This window comes from Lampetra planeri, chromosome 19 (genome assembly GCF_965212315.1).
Source record: "Lampetra planeri chromosome 19, kcLamPlan1.2.h2, whole genome shotgun sequence".
NCBI classification, from domain to species: Eukaryota; Metazoa; Chordata; class Hyperoartia; order Petromyzontiformes; family Petromyzontidae; genus Lampetra; species Lampetra planeri.
In genome coordinates, this window is record NC_136125.1 from 5,261,741 (window position 1) to 5,286,371 (window position 24,631).

General features: G+C 50.7%; 1 protein-coding gene across 3 annotated transcripts in view; it reads left to right on the forward strand.

Annotated features, from left to right (window-relative positions):
* Positions 1 to 24,631, forward strand: part of LOC144723994 (uncharacterized) — a 55,431-nt gene that overhangs the window by 11,763 nt on the left and 19,037 nt on the right. The window contains exon 1 of one of the 3 annotated variants that reach the window (XM_078602813.1): positions 1,695 to 1,821. The exons of the other annotated variants lie outside the window; for them this stretch is intronic. The gene's annotated coding sequence lies outside the window, so the exon portion shown is untranslated. Of the gene's footprint in view, positions 1 to 1,694; positions 1,822 to 24,631 lie in introns of those variants that run through there. 3 annotated transcript variants of the gene reach the window in all.

The following is a 24,631-nucleotide window of genomic DNA, read 5'->3' on the forward strand; positions in this document are numbered from 1 at the left end:
CAACACAGGGCAATCGCAGCAAAGCGACGACGTCTCGCCATACCTGCCATCAGCGACGCCTCGTGGACCAGCGTTTAAACGACGACTCCGCGTGAGCCGCACGGCACGGGGGAGAACTTCCACAACAGGAGCGGATTGACAACAGGGCCACGCGTGACCCATTGTGCTGATGCAGCTGCTCTTGGCGGTCTGATTTCTGGAAAATGTGGCGACCTCCTTGCCATGTAGAGTCTACGCGCTTGCTGGCTATAAGACAACGCTTAGGTCTCTTGAACAAATCGCAGTGAATTCTCTCTAATGTGGGATGACTGCTTATTCGTCATTAGAGGACCGCTGCTGAAAATGGTCTGCGTGGAGGGGTTGTAGATTGTGGAATTGATTGTGAGGGTTCACTTGGACCAAGGTGTTTAATGGCAGTTGAAGGCGGCGTGGTCCTGGTTTAGACTTTTTCTTTATGACGGTCATAATGGGTTGGACTTCAGTCTGTGACGTAGCCACACTCCCTCCCGTGTGGCTTCAATGGCACAATCATGTTACCATGGTGGGAGGGCTCAGCTGTCCGCCACGTCGTGCGTGTTGCGAGACCGATGAGGAGGAGGTGGTGGTGGGGGACCCTTGCGGGGACCCTTGCTTTCACATGGGGGTCAATTGGCAGGGAATGCTGGGTAACGCGCAAGGCACGCTGGGTAGCAATGAAACACAACAGTACATTCTCGGTCGAATGCCAAACCATTTCCGTTCCACAAGCGTCTTGGCAAAAACATCTCTTGGACTATATTTGAGAAATAGTTTGGGTGATGTTGCCCATCCGTATTCTTGTAAATTGATTCACATTCCCGATGGTTCGCACTGAAATGGGTTTTCTTTCTTTTGGAATATTCTTTTTCCACGTCCGCACCGCCCACAGCCTATTCTCCTTATTTTGCCGGCGACCCCATGACCCAACGTCATTTCATCACCGATGGGAAACACATTTATCTGCTACGACTCTCGTGCTACGACGGAGTCTCTGTGCCTGTGCAAGTTCAAGACCTCCCCCTTCGACTGACTGCCCCTCTCTCCTGCAGAATAAATCTGCCCACGGTTGCAGATGCACATTTTATTATGTTTTATTTTTATTATTTTATTATTTCCCTTCTACGTGACTTTACCGAAAGAACCAAGAAGATGAATCAATGCAAGTCACGAAAGCTTTAAATCGATAGATGCACAACTTCTTGACATGCGGTCACGCGTAGACGCTACGCAAACCCAAATTGCGTTGCGTCGTAAATAAGCGCCGCGGTTATAGTTTTTTTTAAACGAAATTTACGTATTTAAAAAGAAAAACACTTGGTAAAGTTGACGCAAACGCAGCTCCACGATGACGTGATGGGGTCGAGTTTCTCGCGCTGTCGCGGCGCGCCAGGTCGTTGATGGGCGACGTTCAAGCCGGTCGATTGCCTGCGGAGTAACGCCGATACGAGGAGGAGGAGGAGGGGCAGCCTTCCCCGGCACGTTGACTCGGCCTTAGCGAGCAAGACGGGGTCGCTCGTCGGAGCGGGAGGAGCAGGAGAGGGTGCGGGGGCGTCTGGGTGGGGTCAGCGTCGCCCTTGTGAAACACCGGGGGGAGGGGGGGATGTTTGCCACCCGGCCCCGAGATTGCGTATGCGTCCGCGCGTACATCCGTGCGCGTGTTGTGTGTGTGTGCGCTTGCGAGCGCATTGATTGCGTGTGCGCGTCTTCCGACTCGCCCCGGCGGCCGGCTCGGAGTTACGAACGTCTTCTCATTCCTTGGCTCGGCGCACCGGACGCACGCAGCGCGCGCCTCCCGTCGGGCAGGTAAGGACGGTGCTGCTCCTTCATCGTAGCCACCGGTGGCCGTGATCGCGGTGGCGGTGATGAGCGCGACGATTTGGCGTCCGGTTGGCTGGCGAAATGTTCCGTCGTAAATTTAACGAAGGGCGCGAGCGCGTGACTCGAGCCGGGGTTGTACAACTTGAGCCGCTCCGCACCACCGCCACCTCCCCACCTCGGGTCACCGGCGCGGTGTCGAGGTGCGTGCCGTGCGACGGAAACCGCCGCGCGTTATTTCGCGGTCGGCTTTAATCCCCGTGTAGGAGCGCGCGGGCCGAGCGGGGCGATGTGTGTCCGCCCCGGTTTTTCGGAATTTGGCGTGGCGCGCTTGCAGCTGCTGCTGCCGCTGCCGCCCTGCGCCAGGCGCTCCGATAGAACCTGCCTGTGCGCGGGCGAGAAACTGGCCGGACCAGTTTGCTCTCAAAAGCCCGTCTTGCAAAATAATAGCAAAAGCCGCCACAGACACGGTGAGTGGACAGGGCACTGCGCGTGTAAAACATCGACTCGGAGGCCAACCTGAGCATCGGAGTTCTGGCGGAAAATGGAACGGTTTTTCCGGGTGTGCGAGTGCCGTGCGGCGAAATTCGATGGGTAAATTGGTATCAATGGGTAGGATCCCATGGGGCGGTGCGTGCGCGCGCGCGCGTGTGTGCGCGCGTGCGTGCGCGAGCTGTTGGAGTGTGTGAAGGAGTCGAGTGGTCTCTCTGCGGCACGGGGGGAAGCCCGTGTTTTATTAATGAGAAGCCGGCGCGGGTAGATTAACGAGGAAACACAAACGCCGCTGTGCGTTACGAATGTACGCACGGCGGGGCCGTGGGAGCATGGTGTGGGCCAATCGCGAGTCGCAGTTGTGCTACGGTGGTAATTCCGATGCACATGTCGATGTAGGTCTACCTCGTCCCACCTGAACTCGTGTCCTCTCTCAGACTTGCTTTTGAAGGAGGAGAGCAAAATCCGGTGTTTTAAATTGTGCGCTGTCTTCACGTATACAGTCACAACTGAGTTGGCCAAAAATCACAGAGCAGGACCATCCTGAAAACGAGTCTTGAGACTCCTCAGTTTGGACTTTTTTTGTATTAATACGGCACGGTATCCTCGTTATTATTATTATTATTTCACACGTACACTTTGTCCGCATGCGTTAGATGACCGAGAGGAATGTTTGTAAGCATCGAGATTCCGGCTGGGGCTCAAGAGTGGCGGCACTGCTCTCGCGAGTGCACTCGGAGCGGTGACGACGCTTGACGAAGCTTTGTAAGCGTCACCGTGCTCGGAAAGATTTTGGCTGCAGCGACATGCATCAGCCAGGGGGGGGGGGCTCTGTGCCTTGGGCCAAAAGTTCCCGGAGTTGGGGCAGCCTGGGGGCCGCCTGGGGCCGCCTGGGGCAGCCTCCTGGGGCAGCCTCCTGGGGAACATGTGAACGGTTACAAACAAGACAGGGAGCCATTCGGTATATCTGGCTCGTTCGGTTGTTGGCAGCAGATTGATTCTAGTATGAGTTGGAGGTGTTTTATGAAGAGTTCCACTGAATCCGCTTCCACTATATGCATTGTGTGGGCAGCCCGTTCCAGGCTCCCACCGCTCTTTGTGTAAAATTTAGATTCGTACATTATTGCAGCTGGTTAGGCCCGTTGAGCTAACAAAAGTGCTGCCTGGTCTAGGCCCTGAACTTCCTCCACACGAGAGAAGGATTCTGGGAAATCCAAGACAGGTGGCAGCCACCTTCACACTTTGTGAGCAATGTCCAACCGCATCACGTTGTGAACTGGCACCACGAGGTTTGTCTCGGTGTGTACGCGTGTTAACTCGTCTGATTGATGCAGAGTTCTCTCTCCTTGGGAGTGTGCGTGGGAGTGTGCGTGGGAGGGGAAGGACGGAGCAATGGCGTGTATTGCGGTGGCACCCGGGTAGAAAGGTGCGTGACGTGAGATAGAGTGGAGAATGTAACTGTACAAGCCTGACTGCTGATGAGACCCAGAAGACTGAAACCAGTCACGCGTTTTCTCTAACAGATGCTGCTGGATATTGGTCTGGAGAGCCGATAGGCCGATGGACTAAGCAAATGATTTTGTTTGTATTTGGAGACGGAATTGAGTTCTGCTTAGATGTTGGCATAGCATGGATGGCATGGGCCCCGGTGCAAGGGATATTAGATGCCCTCCGCCCCCATCGCCTGTGCCCTTCCAGCCTCGGTGCTCCGGTGCGGCTGCACCGCCTGCACGCTCGATAGCCGCACCACCCATAGCTGTCCCCGAGCACTTTGCCACGCTGACGTGGAGCTATCAGAATCAAGAGAACATTTCACCAAGATGACACCGGTGTCTGGAATTTAAAAGGCTTGACGACCTCGTAATAGCACCATCGGCCAGAGCTCCCTCTCTCGTCGGCTGGGTACGCCAAACTGGTTCCAGGGAGGTTCATTTGGGGAGGAATGCGGTTGAGTGAGCTGTGGTTCTTTCGGTATCCTCCTCCTTCTGGGGTTTGTTTTTCTCGTTTTTGTTTCCCCGGTGTCTTTATCGTCGCCGAACACGATCGCTCGGAGCGTACCGGAGCACGAGGTGGATGCCACGTACCCCCCTCTCCACCCGCCCCTTGCCCCCTCACAGAGTAGCTGTGCCCCTCTGCACCACAACAACAACACGGCGCAATGTAGATTCATATATCCGGTTGTTTCGTCGTCTTTGTACTCTTGGTCAAGCTGGAGGTAAATCTGCCCCAGCCGAATTGCGCCCCATGGAATTTCACATTGATCTTGGATCTAACGCCGACCTGCGGAGTGCGATACGCTCGATTCCCCCGTGCGGTCGTTTTTTGTGTGCCGATTGCTGTTTTATTTCAGCGCCGTGCTGGTTTTGTTTTTGCTTATTTGGTGACCCGGGGTCCCTCCTGCAAAGGTGACTCCTCCTCAATTCTGGTCTGTCGAGTTCTCGCCTGGTGAAACAAAATCTACTTGAACTTGAATTTCACGTGGATTCTGTGGCCGCATCATCTCAAGACGCCGCACAGAAAGCGGCGGGCATATTGATTTTGTAGAGCCAAGAGAGGCAGACGGGGAAGGTCTCGAGCCTGGACGGGAAAGCGATGTTCCAGCCTCGATGGCAGCAGAGGAGACTTCTCGACTGACCTCCCGCCGATTCACTGTTGGGCTTTTGCATCAGTTTTTAAAAAACAAAAATGTAAGTTTTTTAAAGGTAATCTCAAGCATGACTCAAAAAAGAAAGATGCGTCACAAGTTTACTGTACCGGTTGGAAATGTCACCCTTGTGATGCAATCAGGTTTTATGGCTTTTTTTTATATTTGTTTAATACTCGCAAAACCCTACGGGTGCGTTGGAGCCGACGGACAAACACAACTTTAATCAACGTGGTGGCCTCCAGGCACGAGGAGCAAAGGAACAATTAAGTGTTGGGCCCCAGGTATTGATGACACACGGCGGCGTGGCAAGTAGCATCTGAAATCCGAATGAACGCAACTCTCTAAGCGGCTAATTCATCTCTCTCCTCTCTGTCTCATCCACATTTGAAACTTATGTCGGTACCCCGGGGTACCATCGTACCCCGGCTCTCGCATAATGTCCGTGATGCAGTCGTTTTTAGTCTGCTGATGGTCGGCGATGGGGCAGTCGACTCATCTGGACGAGCTGTACACGATGCCCCACCACTACGGCGCATACCGCGAGCGTTCAGGGTTTCGGCGCAATCGTCCTCGCTGCGTTTTGACACCAATTTCGGATTGATTGGTACCCCAGTCGCGGAGTTGAAGTACACCCCTGGAAAAAATAGTGTCCCAGAAATAACATTTAATTGCCTCGGGCATTTCGTATTATTTGGTACCCCGGCCATAAGGATCATTTATTTTTATTTACGGGACCTTTTTTTTTCTCCCCAGTATGAATGATGAAAAATAATGTTTTACTCTTTATGGCAATAAAACTGGTGTTACGATGTTCAAATGCCAAATAGATACCTTTCGCAAGGTATCAAGTCTGCATTAACCGCACATTTTTGGCAAAACATGCAAACACACACGCCCTGATAATTTATGCAGAGACAATCCTTCTTAATGGCATTGCCTCACCACCAGTGTTAAAGCGGAAAACGCAAAAAGGCGAACAGCAATCAGCTTCAACAATACCACACCGTATGGGTCCGAGTGAATCACTCGCTACGGTAGAACACCCAGCATGTGTGTGTACAATACAACACTCAGACTAACACCACGTACGGGTCCGACTAAACACACCCAGTGAGTGTGTGTACAACACTACAACTCCTACTAAACACACCCAGTGTGTGTGTGTACAACACTACAACTCCTACTAAACACACCCAGTGTGTGTGTGTGTGTACAACACTACAACTCCTACTAAACACACACAGTGAGTGTGTGTGTACAACACTACAACTCCTACTAAACACACCCAGTGTGTGTGTGTACAACACTACAACTCCTAATAAACACACCCACTGTGTGTGTGTTCAACACTACAACTCCTACTAAACACACCCAGTGTGTGTGTGTACAACACTACAACTCCTACTACACACACCCACTGTGTGTGTGTACAACACTACAACTCCTACTAAACACACCCAGTGAGTGTGTGTGTGTACAACACTACAACTCCTACTAAACACACCCAGTGTGTGTGTGTACAACACTACAACTCCTACTAAACACACCCAGTGTGTGTACAACACTACAACTCCTACTAAACACGCCCACTGTGTGTGTGTGTGTTCAACACTACAACTCCTACTAACACACCCAGTATGTGTGTGTACAACACTACAACTCCTACTAAACACACCCAGTGTGTGTGTGTGTTCAACACTACAACTCCTACTAACACACCCAGTATGTGTGTGTACAACACTACAACTCCTACTAAACACACCCACTGTGTGTGTGTACAACACTACAACTCCTACTAAACACACCCAGTGTGTGTGTGTGTGTTCAACACTACACTCCTACTAAACACACCCAGTGAGTGTGTGTGTGTACAACACTACAACTCCTACTAAACACACCCAGTTAGTGTGTGTGTGTACAACACTACAACTCCTACTACACACACCCAGTGTGTGTGTGTACAACACTACAACTCCTACTAAACCCATCCTATAGGGGTCCGGGAGTGGATCACAGACTGCGGTCCGAGCACCCGGCCAGCGAGCGGGCGAGTGAGCGAGGAGTTTGTGTACAGGCTGACGTCACAGTCGCCACGGGAAACAACAACAACAACTACGACGACGACGACGCTCGCTCGTCTCGGCGAGCGAAGCGATTGGCTTTGCCCGCAGGCCCCGCGAGAGAGAGGAGGGCGGGGGATGACTGTGCTCCAGTCACATGTCTCGGTGAGGGAGGGAGGGGTGGGTGGGTGAGGGGGGGGGTGGGTGAGGGGGGGGGGTGAGGGAGGGAGGGGTGGGTGGGTGAGGGAGGGAGGGGGTAGGTGGGTGAGGGAGGGGGTGGGTGGGTGGGTGAGGGAGAGAGGGGTGGGTGGGTGAGGGAGGGAGGGGTGGGTGGGTGGGTGAGGGAGGGGTGGGTGAGGGAGGGGATAGCTGGGTGAGGGAGGGAGGGGGTGGGTGGGTGAGGGAGGGGGTGGGTGGGTGGGTGAGGGAGAGAGGGGTGGGTGGGTGAGGGAGGGAGGGGTGGGTGGGTGAGGGAGGGAGGGAGGGGTGGGTGGGTGAGGGAGGGAGGGGTGGGTGGGTGAGGGAGGGGTGGGTGAGGGAGGGAGGGGGTGGCTGGCTGGGAGGGTGGCTGTGTGAGGGAGGGAGGGGTGGGAGGGGATAGCTGGGTGAGGGAGGGGGGTGGGTGGGGGGTCACATGACCGGACAGGCAGGGCCGGCTGATGTCTTTGCGTGCGCGTGGGGGCAACGGCAGCAGCGGCGTGGTAGAATCTGGTAACTGAATGAATGAAAAAAAGAAATATCGAGCGGTAAGGCTTTTTTGTTGTTGAAATACATATACTTCGTTTCACTTTAAACGTGCCTGCCAAAGTTCCGCGTCGTGAGAATAACAGTTTGCGCGCAGACACTGCTGCAGATGGAACCCAGCGTTCGTAACTTGTGTGTGTTTTAAATCTCCGTTTGGTGAGCACTGTATCACAGAACGTGGACTTGTTGAAGTCAAAAGTAAACGCGTCGTGACGTTACCGACTCTCGGTAACTTCACCCACGATGGGACACTGTCCTCTGAGATGTCGTAATTTAAGTAGAAAAAAAAATACATTTAATTTGACTGCTTTGGCATTTCTAAAAAATTAACCCGTAAAAACAAAGTTTTTCACTATAAATCCTTTATATGCGTGGCGGCTAGAGTCCTCTCGTCCTCTGGCTTGAGATGGCTGCCACCTATGGGTCAGATGATTGCCTGCCACCATTAAGCAATTGGTAATTAAATATAATTTTTTTTTTCCTAAAAAGTGTAAAGTTTTGGATTTTTTTTTCACGAAAATAAATTGTCACGCACAACGAGTCTGTGTGCAAAATGTCAGCTCGATTGGATCACGGGAAGTGGGTTAAAAAACGACCGAAAGATTTGCACGGTCGTAAGCGCGCAAGCAAGCAAGTGAACTTAATATAAAGGATTAAAAAAAAATACATTTAATTTGACTGCTTTGGCATTTCTAAAAATTGCCTTCCTCAAGCAATGCCAGCGATGTCTGTCAGGAAGGAGGCACAGCAGCAGAGAGCGTGTGAACCCCAGGGCAAGCTCCTACTTGGAAGGCGATCGAGATCAAAGCGATGCAATGAAGAGCCCCCCCCCACCCCCCACTACTAACTATGTGTGTCCTCGAGAAAGAGAGGGAGATCGAGATGAATGAGGATTCTCTCGATCTCGAAGGGCGGAGGTTGCAGCATGTTGATCAAATGGTCCAAGCGGAGACGGGGTGGATGGGATCGCCGCAACGTGAGTCGTGGGGACTCATTAGGGGATCGTGACAGCTTTGGGGGGGGGTGATGCTTTTATCCAACAGTGATAAGTCACGGCTGATATGAAAAATAAATCCCACAAACATTCTTCAACGATTAACAACGATGGTTGGGTAAGGGAGTCGGAAAACCCTACCGAGAGAATATGTTTGAACCCTTTCTGGCAATGAGCTCAGGTGTGTTGAGATTTTCAAACGCCAAATATAAACCTTTTGCAAAGAATCAAGTCTGCATTGACAACACGTACTTGTGGTGAAAATGCAAACACACATGCTCTCTGATAATCGATGCATGTTCACCGTACGTACGTGTGGTACTTTTGAAGTGAACTTTTGAGTCTTTGATTCCTTGCAAAAGGTCTTCTCTATTTGGTGTTTGAACATCCTAACACCTGTTTTATCGCCAGAAAGGGTAACACCTATTTTTCATACTTTGATTCCCACAAAAAAGGTCCCATGATATAGCTGCTCACCCCGAGCTATTCATGCTCTGATGCGTGCAATGTCTTTGGGGCCGTCCATAAATGACGTCACGCACCTGGGGGGGGGGGTCAGATATTTGTGACGATGTGTGACGAAGGGGGGGGGGTTTGAGAAATGCGACGTCACATCAAAATGCGCAACTTTAAATAAATATAGACAACACGTTCTACTTAATTAAATAGACTTTTTAATAAATGTTTTCTCTTACAACATCAGAGTGCAGCGCCACATTAAATACGCACTACAATTACAATAGTTTAAAGCGATTTGATGCATGTTTAATTTTTTGGGGGGGGGGGGCAGAGCTTTGTGACGTCATATTTGAGGGGGGGTCTGACTTTTTGTGACGCCGTGTGACGAGGGGGGGGGGGGTAAAAAAATCGTCCAAAATCGCGTGACGTCATTTATGGACGGCCCCTTTGTCCTGTTCACCTTTTGGCGTTCTCTGTTCTGACACTGGGAGTGAGACCTGGCCCTAAAGGAAGGCTGTCTCTGCTGTAGACCAATCAGTTCCAAAGACAACGCGTGTACCATCAGAGCATGTTTGTTTGCATGCTCACCACAGGTCGGGTGTGTGGTTACTGCAGACTCGATTCATTGCAAAAAGTTTCTAATTTGGTGTTTACATTTTTTAACACACCTGTGCCTATTGCCAAAAAGGGTAAAAACCCATGATTATTTTTCATACCTCAACTGAGAGAGACGTTGATCTTTTTTTGTTGACCCATTTGCCTGTGTATCAAATATAATTAGGAGTCATTTTCATCCCTTTGTCAACACGCTGCTTGAAGAAAGGCCCCGCTAAAGGAGGAGGGTTTTATTTGCCCATACTTCACCACGTTGGTCGGTGCATGTTGGTGAAAGGGTGGGGGGGGAGGTCAGCACCGGTTCAGATAACAATGCAATCTGTAACGCGAACGTTAGCGCACAGACAGGCGATAGAGGGGGTGATGGGAGGGGGGGGCTTTAAGTGTCTCGTATGAGTAGGTGTGTAGATCAGTGGCTATTCTTTTTGTAAATTATTCTTATTGATTTCGATTTAAAGCTTTCGTGACTGCAGGGATTCATCTTCTTGGTTCTTTCGGTAAAGTCACGTAGAATGGAAATAATAAAATAATACAAATAAAACATAATAAAATAATTCTCACGACGTTTCGGCCACAACGCAAGCCGAAACGTCGTGAGAATTATTTTATTATGCTTTATTTTTATTATTTTATTATTTCCATTCTACGTGACTTTACCGAAAGAACCAAGAAAATATTCTTATTGATTCAACCACGGTGGGGGGGGGGGGTTCAGTGGTCCTTAACCTGGGGGTGCAAAGATGTCCTTTCTAGAGGTGCGAGACGTGGCCAGATTTTTTTAGAAAGCAAATAATCTGCACGTAAATACAACTACTTTGTTTCATAAAATCTATGTATTAACATACCTTTTTAACGATTGACAATTAAATTTCGATTTAAAGCTTTCGTGACTGCAGGGATTCATATTCTTGGTTCTTTCGGTAAAGTCACGTAGAAGGGAAATATGTATTATTTCACTATTTCCCTTCTACGTGACTTTACCGAAAGAACCAATAAGATTAATGACAATCAAAGGGTTGCAAGGCTGCTGTAATGATTAATCCCCACTGGTGTAGATTGAGTTCTTCGAATGCCCGGGAATAGAACTCGTGTTTTTTTTTATTTATTGCACCAATCTACGCAAGAATCCAGCAATGTATCGGCAGGGCCGGTGCCTCTGTGAGTGCCGCGGGATTAGGTCTCAATGCACAACTGCCCAGGTAGGGGGTGATGATAGAGATCTTATTGTGGGGTTTTGCAATGCCCCTGGCTGCCAGATTTGCATACAGAAGTTGAGTTAAACAAAACAAATTCCATCAGCTTCTCGTTCAAACTCGCACGCACAAATGCGCCCATACAAGCAAGCATGCACAGACAAAATGTGTAAAATAATATACAACAGATACCAAACCCCCGCCCCCCCCATATAGACATATAAAGTGTTCGGGAAAGTGCTGTTAGCAACTATGAAGGCCGGCACAGCGCACAAAGGCGGTGGTAGGGCCAAAACTACGCCTGGCCGCTTTTGTGTCCCCAGAGCTTGATGTTTACACACGGCAGCAGACACTCCTATATATATATGGCTGAGTCGACCTAGGGGAGGCACAGGACCAGCTCAGTTATTTGACACCGATGTTTTCCGCGGGTTTGAATCTAACTGGTTTGCAGCGCAGTGTGCGCCAACCACTACACTGCCACTTCCCCTGTGCCTCTAGGGCCGTCCATAAATGACGTCACGCACCTGGGGGGGGGGGTCAGACATTTGTGACGATGTGTGACGAGGTGGGGGGAGGGGGGTTGAGAAATGTGACGTCACATCAAAATGCGCAACTTTAAATAAATATAGACAACACGTTCTGCTTAACTAAATATACTTTAAAAAAATGTTTTCTCCTACAATATCAGAGTGCAGCGCCACATGAAACACGCACTACAATGACGATAGTTTAAAGCGATTTGAAGCATGTTTTATTTTTCTGGGGAGGGGGGGGGGCAGAGCTTTGTGACGTCATATTTGAGGGGGGGGGGTCTGCCTTTTTGTGACGCCGCGTGACGACGAGGGGGGGGGGTCAAAAATCGTCCAAAATCGCGTGACGTCATTTATGGACGGTGCCCTCTACGCTGTTGCTCGCTCGCACGGCACGCACGCACCCTGTACCTGCCCCCTCGTCTCTCACTGTACTCGGGGGCTTGGCGTGTCCCCTCCGGCTTGGCAGCCCCTCGACATCATCGCTCGCCTCTCCTCCCCCTTCCACCACCGCGACTCACGGCCCAGCCACACCCACCCGCCCCAGCCTCATCATCATCATCCCCGCTGCGCGCGTGTCGACATCGAGCACCGCACCCACGTCAAACTCCTTTGGCACCTCGGGGGTGAAAATATCTCCGCGAGACCTCGGGGTCCGCGTTCGCTCCCACGTACCTGCTGCGTGTACACGTGTTTGTTTATGTGTGCGTGCGTGTGCGTGCGTGTGCTCGCTAACAGCGCTTGCCCCTACAGTCTGTGAAGGCTATATGGGGGATCTTTCCGCTTGTGTTGTGAGCGGCGGCGTTTGGCACTGCGCGACGAACCCGGTGACCCGAGTTCGATTCCTGCTCATGGTCACCAACACCATTGATGGTTATATCTGAACCAGTCCTGGACCTCTCCTAGGTAGACTTGGCCTCAAATGCTTCCCTGGTGCGGTGCGTAACCGGCACTGGAGACGGCCGGACATGGTAGAGGGGACCCAACCCTTGGCGTGTCGTTCCTGCGTTAATAGGCGCTGCTCGCAAACAGCACTTGCCCCAATACTCTCTTAAGGCTATAGGGGGATCTTTGTTTTTTTTCCTGCGTATAAGTTCAGCTGTGCGCAGATCGCAGCTGAAATGAAAGTTTGTGGCAAAAAGCGAAGGAATTGACGGATCGGAGGGAGATGACTGCTGAACAGCAGCGACTCAGAAGCTGGAAGGAGTGGACGGGAGCGGTGTGAAGTTACAGAAGTTACAGGCTGATAACCACCACCACCACAACCACCACCACAACCACCACCACAACCACAACCACCACCACCACAACCACCACCACCACAATGACAATTTGCCAAGTGTAATCATGGCGAGATGTACACCAATACGGTATTACCTCGGTATCTCAATATTCGATGTGCTAAGTTTCAGTGTAACGCACTTTGGATTTGGGGGGGGGGGGGGGTGGTGGAAATAAGTTAAGTAATAAATAAAAACATGTGAATGGACAAATGATTAAATAACTGCTCCCACAGTTCTATATCAAGTTCAAGTTAATTTATTAGGTATAGCCCTGTGAGCCATTCGGCTCTTGAATCGGGTGCAACCGCAACAAACAAAAAACAAAAACATGAACTAGAAAACATCTTAAAATTACTATGCGCAAACAGAAAATCCAAGAAAAGACAGCAAAATATTGCAGAAAAAGCACCGTACACCAACGCTGTGTGCAAAAATCTCAGTGGGATGCAAGTCAAACAACAACCACAAGACAACTTAGATTAAGGCCATCAGTCTAACTCCGTACTACAACAAACAAACATGGCCAAACCAATAAACTTTTCGAAAATCACCAAAATAAAGCCATAAAAGCAATGAAACAGTGGTCATAGGAACTGACGGAATTTTCACAATAAATGACGTAATTAACATGTACTACCAAAAACTCTGCAGCCATAGCTGGCTGCATGAGTCACTCCACAACAGCAGGAGCATCAGTCGGAGTGTCAACATTTATTAAGATGAGATACGTTTGTTCATCGTTGCTCATCGCCATGAGTCACAGACTGTTTGTTTACATTCGTCTCGGCCAATCAGAGGGGAGCAAACGCACTTTGGTTATTGAGCCGCTGTTGCTTTGGTGGGCAGTGCAACCTCTGACATTGGTGGTCAGTGTGAATATATTTCACAGTGCAGTACACTTATTTATGTAATGTTAATTTTTTTTTATTAATACCGCACAGTATAAAATACAATGTTATTTTCAATACAAATTGTCTTTGTTTACAATATGAATGGTAAGTTGTGAAGCGTTTATAGTATGACATAGTAAGTTACGAAGGCTTGGAACGGCATCTTACCTATAAGTTTTTTTAAATATACGAAGGTTCGATATAAACGAAGGAAGCTCCAGGAACGTATCTGCTTAGTATATCGAGGCATCTCTGTTATCTCTGAGCGTCGTTTACCAGTGAAGAAAGAGGAATGGACATTCTCAGGTTTACTTGGAAACACCGATGTTGCCGTTCCTGGTCTCTAGCTTTTTCTGTCGGATGATTCCTGTGCCATGAAGAAGCGTCACTGCCCGAAACGTCGCCTATCTACTACGTTTCCTTTTGTGGCTACGGTGTTGTTGACGAATATGAGTTTAAAGTATTTTTTCGAGTTACCTGTAGGATGACGGCTGCTGCTGGCCTGTTTTGACTTGGTATGAACATTTGAAATGAGACGGTGCCGTGATTTGGAGGTTTGGAGAGCGGGCGGGGGGGGGGGTGAGCGTGGATTTCAGGTCACGCAACAAGAACGCGCGCCTGCAACGCGCGAGTTCTTGTTGGGCTTTGCTGACAGAGGCCCAGATCGAGGAGCGTTGAGTGTAGGCAACAGCAACGCCGCGGTTTCTCGCTTGACACAGTCCATTGACTAATCCGGCCTGGTGGCTCAGCGGAAGAGCGAGCGGCTCGCATTCGGAAGGTGGTTGGGGGGTTGACTCGCCCCCCCCCCCCCCCCCGTCACCACCTCCTATCGGGTCGATTAAAATAAAGTACCAATTTATCTTCTTGGTTCTTGCGGTAAAGTCACGTAGAATGGAAATAATAAAGTAATAAAAATAATAAAATAATATTATGTTTTCTTCGGTAAAGTCACGTAGAATGGAAATAATAAAATAATAAAAATAAAACAATGCACTAATATTATGTTTTATTTATTATTATTTTATTATTTCCATTATACGTGACTTTATCGAAAGAACAAAGAAGATGAATCCCTGCAGTCACGAAAGCTTTAAATCGAAAACTACCAATTTGTTGGGAAGTGTACTTTGGGTGCTCGATTCAAATACTCGCCACCTGCCATAGCAATGTGGGACTGGCCACCACTCGCTCGGCTGGGAACACGAGACCGTGTAATGCCATGATGTAAATTTTTGAGCAAAACGTCACTTAGGGTTGACATCGCTTGGGTTTGGCCACGGTGAAGCGGAGGAGAATTTCGCGTTTTCACGATCACGCCGTGGCCCCTTCTCTCCACCCGGCAAGCACCCATTGGCTTTTACTCCCGATGTTTCCACGCACACTCTCACTCGAGTGACGACACAATGCCAGGCTGTCTCGCGAGCCTCGAATCATTGACAGAAGGGAGTGGTCGAGCTCGGTTAGTGTCGCCCTCGGGCAGCGACAGACTCCGTCCCCACCACAGTAGCCAGGAGGGCCTGTCATCTCAAAACACCCCTCCCCACGAGGCACCTAGGCAGCAGCAGTAGGTATTGACACCTTTACTGTACTGACGATTCCTAACAAGGACGTTTTCTCTCGTCGTCCTCCTTGCTGCACTCACAGTTGTGGCTTCTGAGGTCGTGTGCCGACACCAGAGGTCGCAATCGGGTACCCGATACCCGTACCCTACCCGATACCCGGCTACCCGTACCCGGCCGGGTAAGGGTACCCGTTTGCGACCCTGGTGCGTCCGGGTACGGGTAGGCCGTGAGTCACTGGTGAGTAACTGTTTGTCACTCATTTCCCAACGTCTTGTCTCTTCTCACAATTCAAGTTCCTAGAATCAACCGACCCGCGCCTGCAACATGGCTTCGTCCCAGAGGTCACAATCAAGTACCCGATACCCGTACCCTACCCGTACCCGGCCGGGTACGGGTAAGGAATCAAAACCCATTTGCGACCTCTGGCCGCCACCAGGCTGTGCACACTTTGCACGTGCAGCGTGGGGACGTGGCGCCACATGCAGGCCAAGCCGGGAGGACTGATCCAGTGGCAACGTGCGTGCCTCTGGCTGGCTATAAATCAGCGATCGCCCAGAATTATTACTGTTACTCGTATTGCTTTCCAACCTGGGCGCGCTTTTCTGTTTTGTCGAGTTTCTCAACATTTTCAGAAATGTTTCGATTTGTCCCCTTATTTTGCACTCTCTGTCACTCTTTTTGCGCTGTGAATGGCGTTGGTGAACAATGTGCGCACCTGCGATGCGAGGTTACTGGGCTCTCTCGTTCTTATCGGCTTGATCCCCCTTCTTGAATAGAACAGCTTTTATCTAGTGCTGCTGTTGCTGCTGCTGCGTTGGCAGTGGTGTCCAAGCAAAAAAATAACAAAAACTCAACGCATTTGTGGTTGACACTGAGTTGTGACCTTCAAAGAAACATATATGAATGGCGACGTTTTGGGAAAAGGTCCTTCTTTATTAATACCACATAAAGTTGAGTGGAGCATGATGAATGGATCATTATGATTCTGGCCTGTCTGTGTTCTGTGAAGAAGTGCCATTGCCCAAATCACTGCCTATTATATATATTTTTCCTTTGAAGGCCACAGCACTCTGATCGTTGACTGACGTGTTGAGTCGTTTCAAACAGAAGTGCGATGAAGGGATCGTTTCCCAGACTGCATCGGGGTGTTTAACATCTGCGTGAACATTTAGTGAACAAGTCCAATAATTTTGTGTAAACAAATGACGATGATAATGACGATGACTTCCAGTGTCATGATTGGCTTACAAAGTTACCAGGTTTCACGTCAATGTTCTTAGATGTCATGCGCCTGACGAGGTACCCACTGATGGGACTCAGTTCTCCTTAAGGGACCTTGCAAGCACTGCGCCCGGCCGGCTCCTGCCCGCTGTGACTTTGTTTTACCAACAAAGGCGGCTGCTGTTGTATCGAGTCGTGGTGGCGGTGATGCAGCTGATAAAATTCTCGGTGACCTTTCTCAAGAAAAATATATAGTAGCGCAGCGATTGTCACCCTCGTGCCTAATACCTCACAAACGCAGTGGATTCGTTTTTTTTTAAGGAATTTAAGCAATAAATTAAGAAGCAATGAATGAAAAAACAATGAATTAAAACCCTACTTCAGCAGTTTTCTTGCTGTAGTTGTCTCGCCTGACGACGATTGCTTGTGTTGCGATCGAAACGTCGTGATCTATTATTTTTCCTACCTACGTGACTTTACCGAAAGAACCAAAGAGTATGGATTCCTGCAGTCACGAAAGCTTCAAATCAAGATTGAATAAATTAAATCCTTTATTTCAAGCAAAGCCACACACACAGTGTAACTGGTATCGGCCAAAACATCCCAACGCTGCTAATGTCCCTGCGAATTGCTCAATTGGGATCACACACAGCGGCAACGTCGCATATTTCCACACGACATGGCTTTGTCGTGGCTCTTGATTAATTCGGGTGGGGGGGGGGGCAATTGCGTCAAATATCGGCGGAAAGGTCAGAGGTCATACCACGGGGTGGGCGGCACGGTGTGGCTGCTCCACCCCATCGAGTGGCGCCGCTGCCACGGGCGGGCGGGCGTGCGGGTTCCACGCGATCGCGTGACACGGGCACGTCACGGGCAAGGTGTTGCTTTACCTGCAGGTCCTCCTGCCCGACCCGTCCAACCGGTCACTTGGCTGAACACAAAAAAGGATTGCGGGTGGGGGGGGGCAGGGAGTGGTGCAGGGAGGCCTGCGTGGCAACGGGCAGGGCTAACGAGATTCCCGGCAATTGCCAACACGGCAGCGGTGATCGGTGCATGGCTTCTGCCGAGAAGGTGAACTAAAAATACTTTGCATTGCCGAGGAACGGCCGCACCTCCACCCCTCAACCCCAACCCCCCTCCCGCATTTGTCACCAATTCGCTAACGTGGCACATCGCCTGCTCCGGCTGCAGAACTCGTGTCGAGTGACGTCAAGCTGTCTCCCTGCTCTCCTACCCAGCGTCGGAGTGGCAGCCCCTGAGCTACGAGTGGAAATACCACGTTCCCATGACCGAGACCAGTCTATCCATACCGCCCCCCCCCAACAACAGATTGTAATTGGACTCGGCTGCAGCAGTGCAACGGTGACTTTCTGTCGAAGAACCCATTCCATCAGTGGGATGTTGCTCATTCTTTGCTGCTGCTCCTATTGGCTGGAACTCTCTGCAGCCATGTGTCCTGTCGACCCCCTGTCCCTGTTCAAGTCCAAGTTCAAGAACTTACTTATTTCTCCTGTCATGGGCTGCCTCTCTTGAAAATTAATTTGCCCATCCTTTCTGTAGACCATCTTGAGATGTGGTCACATTTTAGTTTGGTTGGTAGGGGCAACTTTTGTTTACCTTGTCCCTATTTAAATTTTTGTCACACAAACTCGAATAAGGAGGAGATGTATTGTCTCCAATCCGAGCGCGCCGGCTCGGCTCATTGCGCCCACGCGTCCAATCGCGTCTCCCCTTTGCGTGGCCGTCGCGTGCGTGTAAAGCGTGCGTGTGCGCGAGAACACGGAGGTTACCGTCCGTTGTGTACGCGCGGCTCCACGTGAATTCCGTGTCTCCCTCGGTGATTAGCGGCAAGCGGACGACACGGTGGGGAGTCCGGGGCCACCGTGCACGCATCTTGGCGACGGTGGCTGGAGGCCCATGGCCTCTCGGCGAACGCCGTGCCCTCTCCCTGCCGCCTGCAATGTGCCCCCCGCACGCTGGCGGCAAAGCGAGGCCCTAACGCTTCGCAACAGCCCGCAAACGATACGTGAAGAACTCTCCCCGATGACCTTTTGGATTTTATGGCGCGTCGTTCGGCATGTCTGACGTTTCGTTCTATGTGCCGGCCGCTTGTTTCAGGAGATAAATGCTGAACAATGCGCGGTACTAGCCATACAGCAAAACTGCGAACACCTACGCAGCAGTCGTATTTATCCGTCACTGCGAGCTTCTTAGACGCACTAACCGGGCACTAGAGTGGGGAGGAACACGTTTGACCTGGCAGCAACACAACGCGACTCATATTATTAGCGCCACGCTCGGCCACTTGTGCCAATGTGGGGGCGTCTTGTAGTGACGTGAGTGGTTGAGCTGTGCATGGGTTCGTGTGTACTAAAACTAAAAACTTTATATTTTACCAGGTAAGGCCCACTGAGATATAGAGCTCTTTTTCAGAAGTGGCCCGGCCACAAGTGATAGCTCAACGAAGTGGCTTATCATGTGGAAATTACAGCAGTCAAATTCTCTAAACGCGTGATGTTGATTCTAAATGTGGAGCGGAAACCCGGAGGACCCGGAGAAAAATCCATGTGACCACGGGGAGAACATGCAAACTCCAAATACAGGCGTCAGGGTAGGGATCGAACCCACGACCTCCTGTATATCAGGCGACGTAGTTAACATCTCGCCACCATGGCGTCCCATACCGTGTGTGGGGGGCTGCTAAAGGTATTTTAAAGTGCGATTCGGCCCTCGGTGAAGAGAAGCCTTCGACCAAGCCCAGGCGTGCGCTCCACACCGCGAGAGTCACGCCTGCCTTTCATTGGGTGCAAAGGACGGCGCGGAGATATGTGTGCCTAAATGGACCTTTGAACGGTAAACAGGCGCTGCTTTGCTTGTATCTCCAACGGCCCTCGTTTCGGCAGGTAGAGGGCACTAAAACAAGTGGTTTCCATGGTGCGATCGGAAGTCGAACTTGATAATGAAAGGCAACACAGCGGTGAGCTAATTGTAGATAGTGTTCACCACTGCGTACTCCTACCTGCTGGGACGCACGGATCGGAAACACGGACAACAAAAAGCCGAAAAGTGCACAGAGAAGCGGGGCGAGGTGTAACACTTGACAGACAGAGGAACACGCGGATTAGAAAACGTAAGCAAGTTAGAGACGCGATATTGACTTCAGAAAAATACTGGGCCAAGGTCACGACTCGTCACTATAAGAGGTGTCATGGCCAATGGTTGAGACTCAACAGAGCGGCAGCCAAATGAAGTGAAACTCTAAATTAAACTTTCTATTTGTCTTGTGTCCAGTCATTGGCGATCAACGGGCTGAAACGATCGACTCGCTTCAATTGAGAACTTGGTTCAATCACGGATGACCGAGACTTGAATTGGAACCCAGAATCTCGGCAGCTCCGGCCCGGTGCTCTATACTCTTGGCCAAAGTAACACTCCTTAACCTTTGACCTTAACGCTGAACGTGCGGCAGTCGCAGTGGCCAGAGAGGGCGAGCGAGCGAGCGAGAGAGAATGTATCTGTCAATGGAATGCGACCTGGATTCCGGGTCAGAGTCAGGTGGCCCCTGCGTTCAACTGCGTTTGAATGATAAACCCCGTGGTACCGGATGGTATTCCATGCCCCTTCCTGCTGCCCCAAGTCATCACTATTCACAGCGCCAAGGTGTCTCAACGCGCGCTTTACTCCGTCCTCACTCTGCCCTCAATCCCCTGCGGTGACATCACTCGCGCTAAGACTCACGATAACGTCCTTCGGCATAGAAAAGCCTCACCGAGTCTCAAGAATCCCATTCGGGAGGGTCTTGCATTGGGATGTTTGGCAGATTGCGTGAATTGATATTTCGTACAAGGGAGGAAATCGGAGTAACCAGGAGAAAAGCCCACGCAAACGGGGGGGATAACGCAGCGCTTGTATGGGTGGATTTAAGCATCCGTTTGCTGTACCGTCATATCCCTTGCTACCTTGCGGTTGCGGCTCGTTGGGCTGTGGGGGTTGTCCAACTCTGTCTTTGTGTGCCACGGACCGTTGCGCTCCGTGCTCGATCCCGACGACGACTGCGCACTTCTAATCTGATCTGGAGTCTCAACACCTCCGTACCAGAGCGTGTTTGTGATATCAATAGCTGCTGTGTACCTCTCTACTGTACATGCGCGCAGGACTGGCGGCCAGGATGTTATTTACCCTGGAAATTGCGCAGCGCTCTCCGTTGTGGATTTTGCACGAAATCACAATTAGAATAATTTACAGGTGTTTCTCAAACTCAATGCTGGATGAAGGCCTTTCCAGGCTGTGTAAGGTCGTGGGGGGTTGGGTGACCATACTTCACGACGCTGGTGAATGCGGGTTGTGAATTGTTGGGAGCCCAGAGACCGGTTTCTGATATCACTCACGTTAGCAGGAGACGGGAATCACACTTGGGGTGGCTGGGTTTAAAGTTTGATGCCATGTCCACTGCACTCCACGGCACTCTGCCCCATGATTTGTAATTAACGAGGGATGTATCGATTCGCTCGATTCAAGGTCACTCTTACCGGCTGCTCCCCACTCGTCGAGGGTCAGTGGCTCAGTGGCTCAGTGCCCACGTGACCGCAAACGCGGCACCAAGCAGGGCTGTCCGTAGGGGTGCGCGGGACCCGGGGCTCGCGACCCAGGACAAGCCCCACACTGTGGGCCACCCGAGGCCTTCGCACTCAATGATGTCTGACACCGTGACGTCAAAGCATGGCGGGGGGGGGGGGGCAAAGTTCAGTATTTTAGCCTCATTGTTTTTTGTGTTTAAAAAGGTTTCGGCACAATCTGGGCCAACCGCATAATCCCAGATAACCAAGAGTTGACTTTATTTCACTTGTTTTTTTCTAATATTCCCAAAATGTTATCCCAACTGCGTTATCGGCATCGCGTCACGGGACACGGCGTCCACTCGGAACTCTCGCAGAGCAGCGGATTCCACAGAGCTACAACCGAGATCCCTTCAAGTTGCCTTTGGCCCACACAGGAGAGGGCAGCACCGTCGCACCCGCTCTCGCGTGTGAGAGTAACTTTCATTGCGTCGAACCCGACATTTTAATTCTCTTTTAATGCAAGGCCGCCACTGCGAACTTGTGCGCGCGAGCCTGGGCCCCGCCAAGCGAGACGGAGAGTCTCCAGCTCCTTTGCCGCCGCCGTTATCACGCGAAAACATCTGCCCTGGATCGTCCACTTCCCCCTGCTCGCAACGACACTTCCTGTTTCGTCAACCTCGGCGAATAAATACGAACTGCCGTGACGCAAGAGCATCACGTGCGAGTCCCATTCGTTTGTTCGAAGCCACACCGCGGCTCCGCTGTAGCCTGACCTTGTTCAAAGGTGGGGGCTGGCGGGGGTAGGGGGCAAACAAAAACTCATGGAGGGGGCCCCCGACACGTTCGTGTTTAAGTTAAGCAAACTTAACGCAAATGCTGAACAGAATTAGCAGCTATCCGAACTGCTTGCGCCCGTTGTACTTTCCGCTTGAGCTCTCACCTCCCCCCCCCCTTTGTGTACGAGGTTGGGTAGGCCCCCTTTGTCCAGGAGTGGATAGGTCATGGCGAATGACGATGCGCGGGATGGGAGTGATGGGATCTGCCTTGGTCTATCGTGCATTCTGCTCTAGCTCTCGGCCCATATGTATCGCTTAATTGTCCCCTGCACTAAATATTGAACATTTTTGACTCCACACAAAGAATTTAGAAGGGGGGGGGTTGAATCTCTGGCTTGGGGGGCTTCGAAACCCCTCCAGCCCCTCCGACGCTACGCGGCTTTTACTCGAGATTGCATCGAACGATGTTTTTAAAATTTTTATGACAAAGGCACTGTCACGTGATTTCAGGAGATAAGCCAAAGGTAAAAATGCACAAGTTCTATTTATAGTGCGTTGTGCATGCTTTACGGACTGTGAGTGAAGAATAACACCAACCGGTCGTTTTATTTGTTGGAATGTTGTTACTTCCATATTTTTCCCTCTGAAACAACGGCGGCTGCATTGGGCGACTTGGGGACGTTTATCCCAATAAACTCGTCACACCTTCGATCGGTTGTCCGCGTTCGGCTGTCGGAGCCCTTGGCTTTCACGCTGCATCTTTAGCACTCCTAAACGTGGTTTTTGGCGACTTGAGCTACCTGCGGCCACCCACAGTTCTTAAATACACCGCACGCACGCAGGGATTTGTCGTCTGTTTTCTCTACGCCGGTTAACTTTCTTCGTCTCAACGGTGGCAGTGTTGTTCACCAGTACACCGCGGCCGTCCGAATCACGCGTCTCGTGTGCCGCTGATAGTCGGTGCTGCTGCGGCAAAATCTCCCGCCATTTTCTTTGAGATTTAGACTTTTTTTAAAATAACCCATTTATAAAAGTGGCGTGCCCCAGCAATTTGACTTGGCGCACGTCACAACTAGACATCTGGAGCAAATGCTTGGTTTCTACTTTATATCTGTAGGTACTTTTAATGGCCCAACAAAACCATCCTTGATAAGCAAGCTGATTACATTTTTTTACACCCATTGTTCCAAAAAAAATCCATCAAGGCCCTCAATCTGCGTTTGTTTTCAGGAGCGTTTGTGAGGAAAATGAGGTGTAAACGGGAAGTTCCCCAAGTTGGGCAACATAATTGTCGATATTTCAACATCTAATAAATACATGCGCCCTACGGGGTGTCGTTTTGAAGTTGCAGGGAACGATATTCGGTTACAGAAAATCTGGCTTGTTCAGAGGAGTGAGTCAATGATTTGACATACACGCAAAACTAAGCACACCATCGCCATCGCAGCGTGGGTAACAAGTGAGTCCGAGTACATCCAACACCACCAGGATGTTCACGAACCTCTCGCCCTCGTCAAGAAAGGAGGCCACATTATTTTTCTCTCTCAATTACAGTCCGAATGTGGTTGACCGTACCATGTCCAAGTAAAAATGCACGTCACAATTTTAAAAAAAGTCAACGTGATTTCTCGCTCGAATGAGCAATAGAGGCAGAGCTAATCTCTCTGTTTACAGCCCATCCAGAGCCAGTGGTGGAAATTCCCCATTCTCATGGCAGGATCGAGTGAAATCCCAAAAACCTGTATTCATTTTATCGACCCCGGAGGGATTGATGGGACCAAGTCCAACCCCCTAACCAGGGTATGAACTCGTAACCTTGTGATCGAGGGACCGCTCGCTCTGACGCTGAGGCACCTGACTGGACAAGCTTGACGATCACGCGAATGATTCATTGATTCCGCACACCTTCTTCACGAACGTTGGAAGTCGTAGATCGGCCCAATTTGAGATGCCCCCAATCTCGGCGGGCGCCTCCGTTTGTCAATTTGTATCAACAGAGTGAAACTTGTCCCATCATCCCCCACCCCCCCCCCCCCCAATCGAGCAGGTCCCCTGATGCTGGGTTGTACATTTCCTGTCTCCACACAACTCCCAAGTTCTAGTTTCAGTTTTAAAAAACATCCACCCTCGCCCGCAAAGAATTCGCCCTTTGGGAGGTCGCTGACACGCCGCGCTGCGACGGCATCTCGTGCCGCACGGAGCCCCCCTCGCACGAAAGAAAACCCAACAACAGCGACGATGACCGGAGGGAGACTGGAAATAATGTAATAAATGTACGGCGCTGCTGGAGGAACAGCTCGTTGCTGATTCACTTCCTTCAGCTGAGGCTGCTAAGAGCCTCTCGCCAAAACCACGGCACGCGCTGGGCCGTCCACGCACTGTATGTGCGCGTGTTTGCCCTGACCGGTCGCGATCGTCGTTTGGGTGAAACGCGTGGGCGTTCTGCGGTTCGAGCCCGGGCTACTTTCGCGGGCATGCGTGTTAGTGGCGTGTCCGTAGCGTTTCCAAAGGTATGGCGCGATGCTTTGTTGCCATTTTGTTTTCCTCTGTTACCCCCCCCCCCCCCCGACTTATTATGCTTGAGTGTAAACACGAGTGTTGGGCAAGCTGTGTACACGAACAGAGGGCTGCCGCTGCTGTGGCCGCAAAACTGGCAGAGGTTGCTGCCTCGATTTCATATCCCGCGGTGTAGGTTGAAACAGTGGTCCAAGTTTCTTAAATCCACCCGCTCCCCCCTCAACCTCTGTCCACCCAGCAGTATGAATGGGTT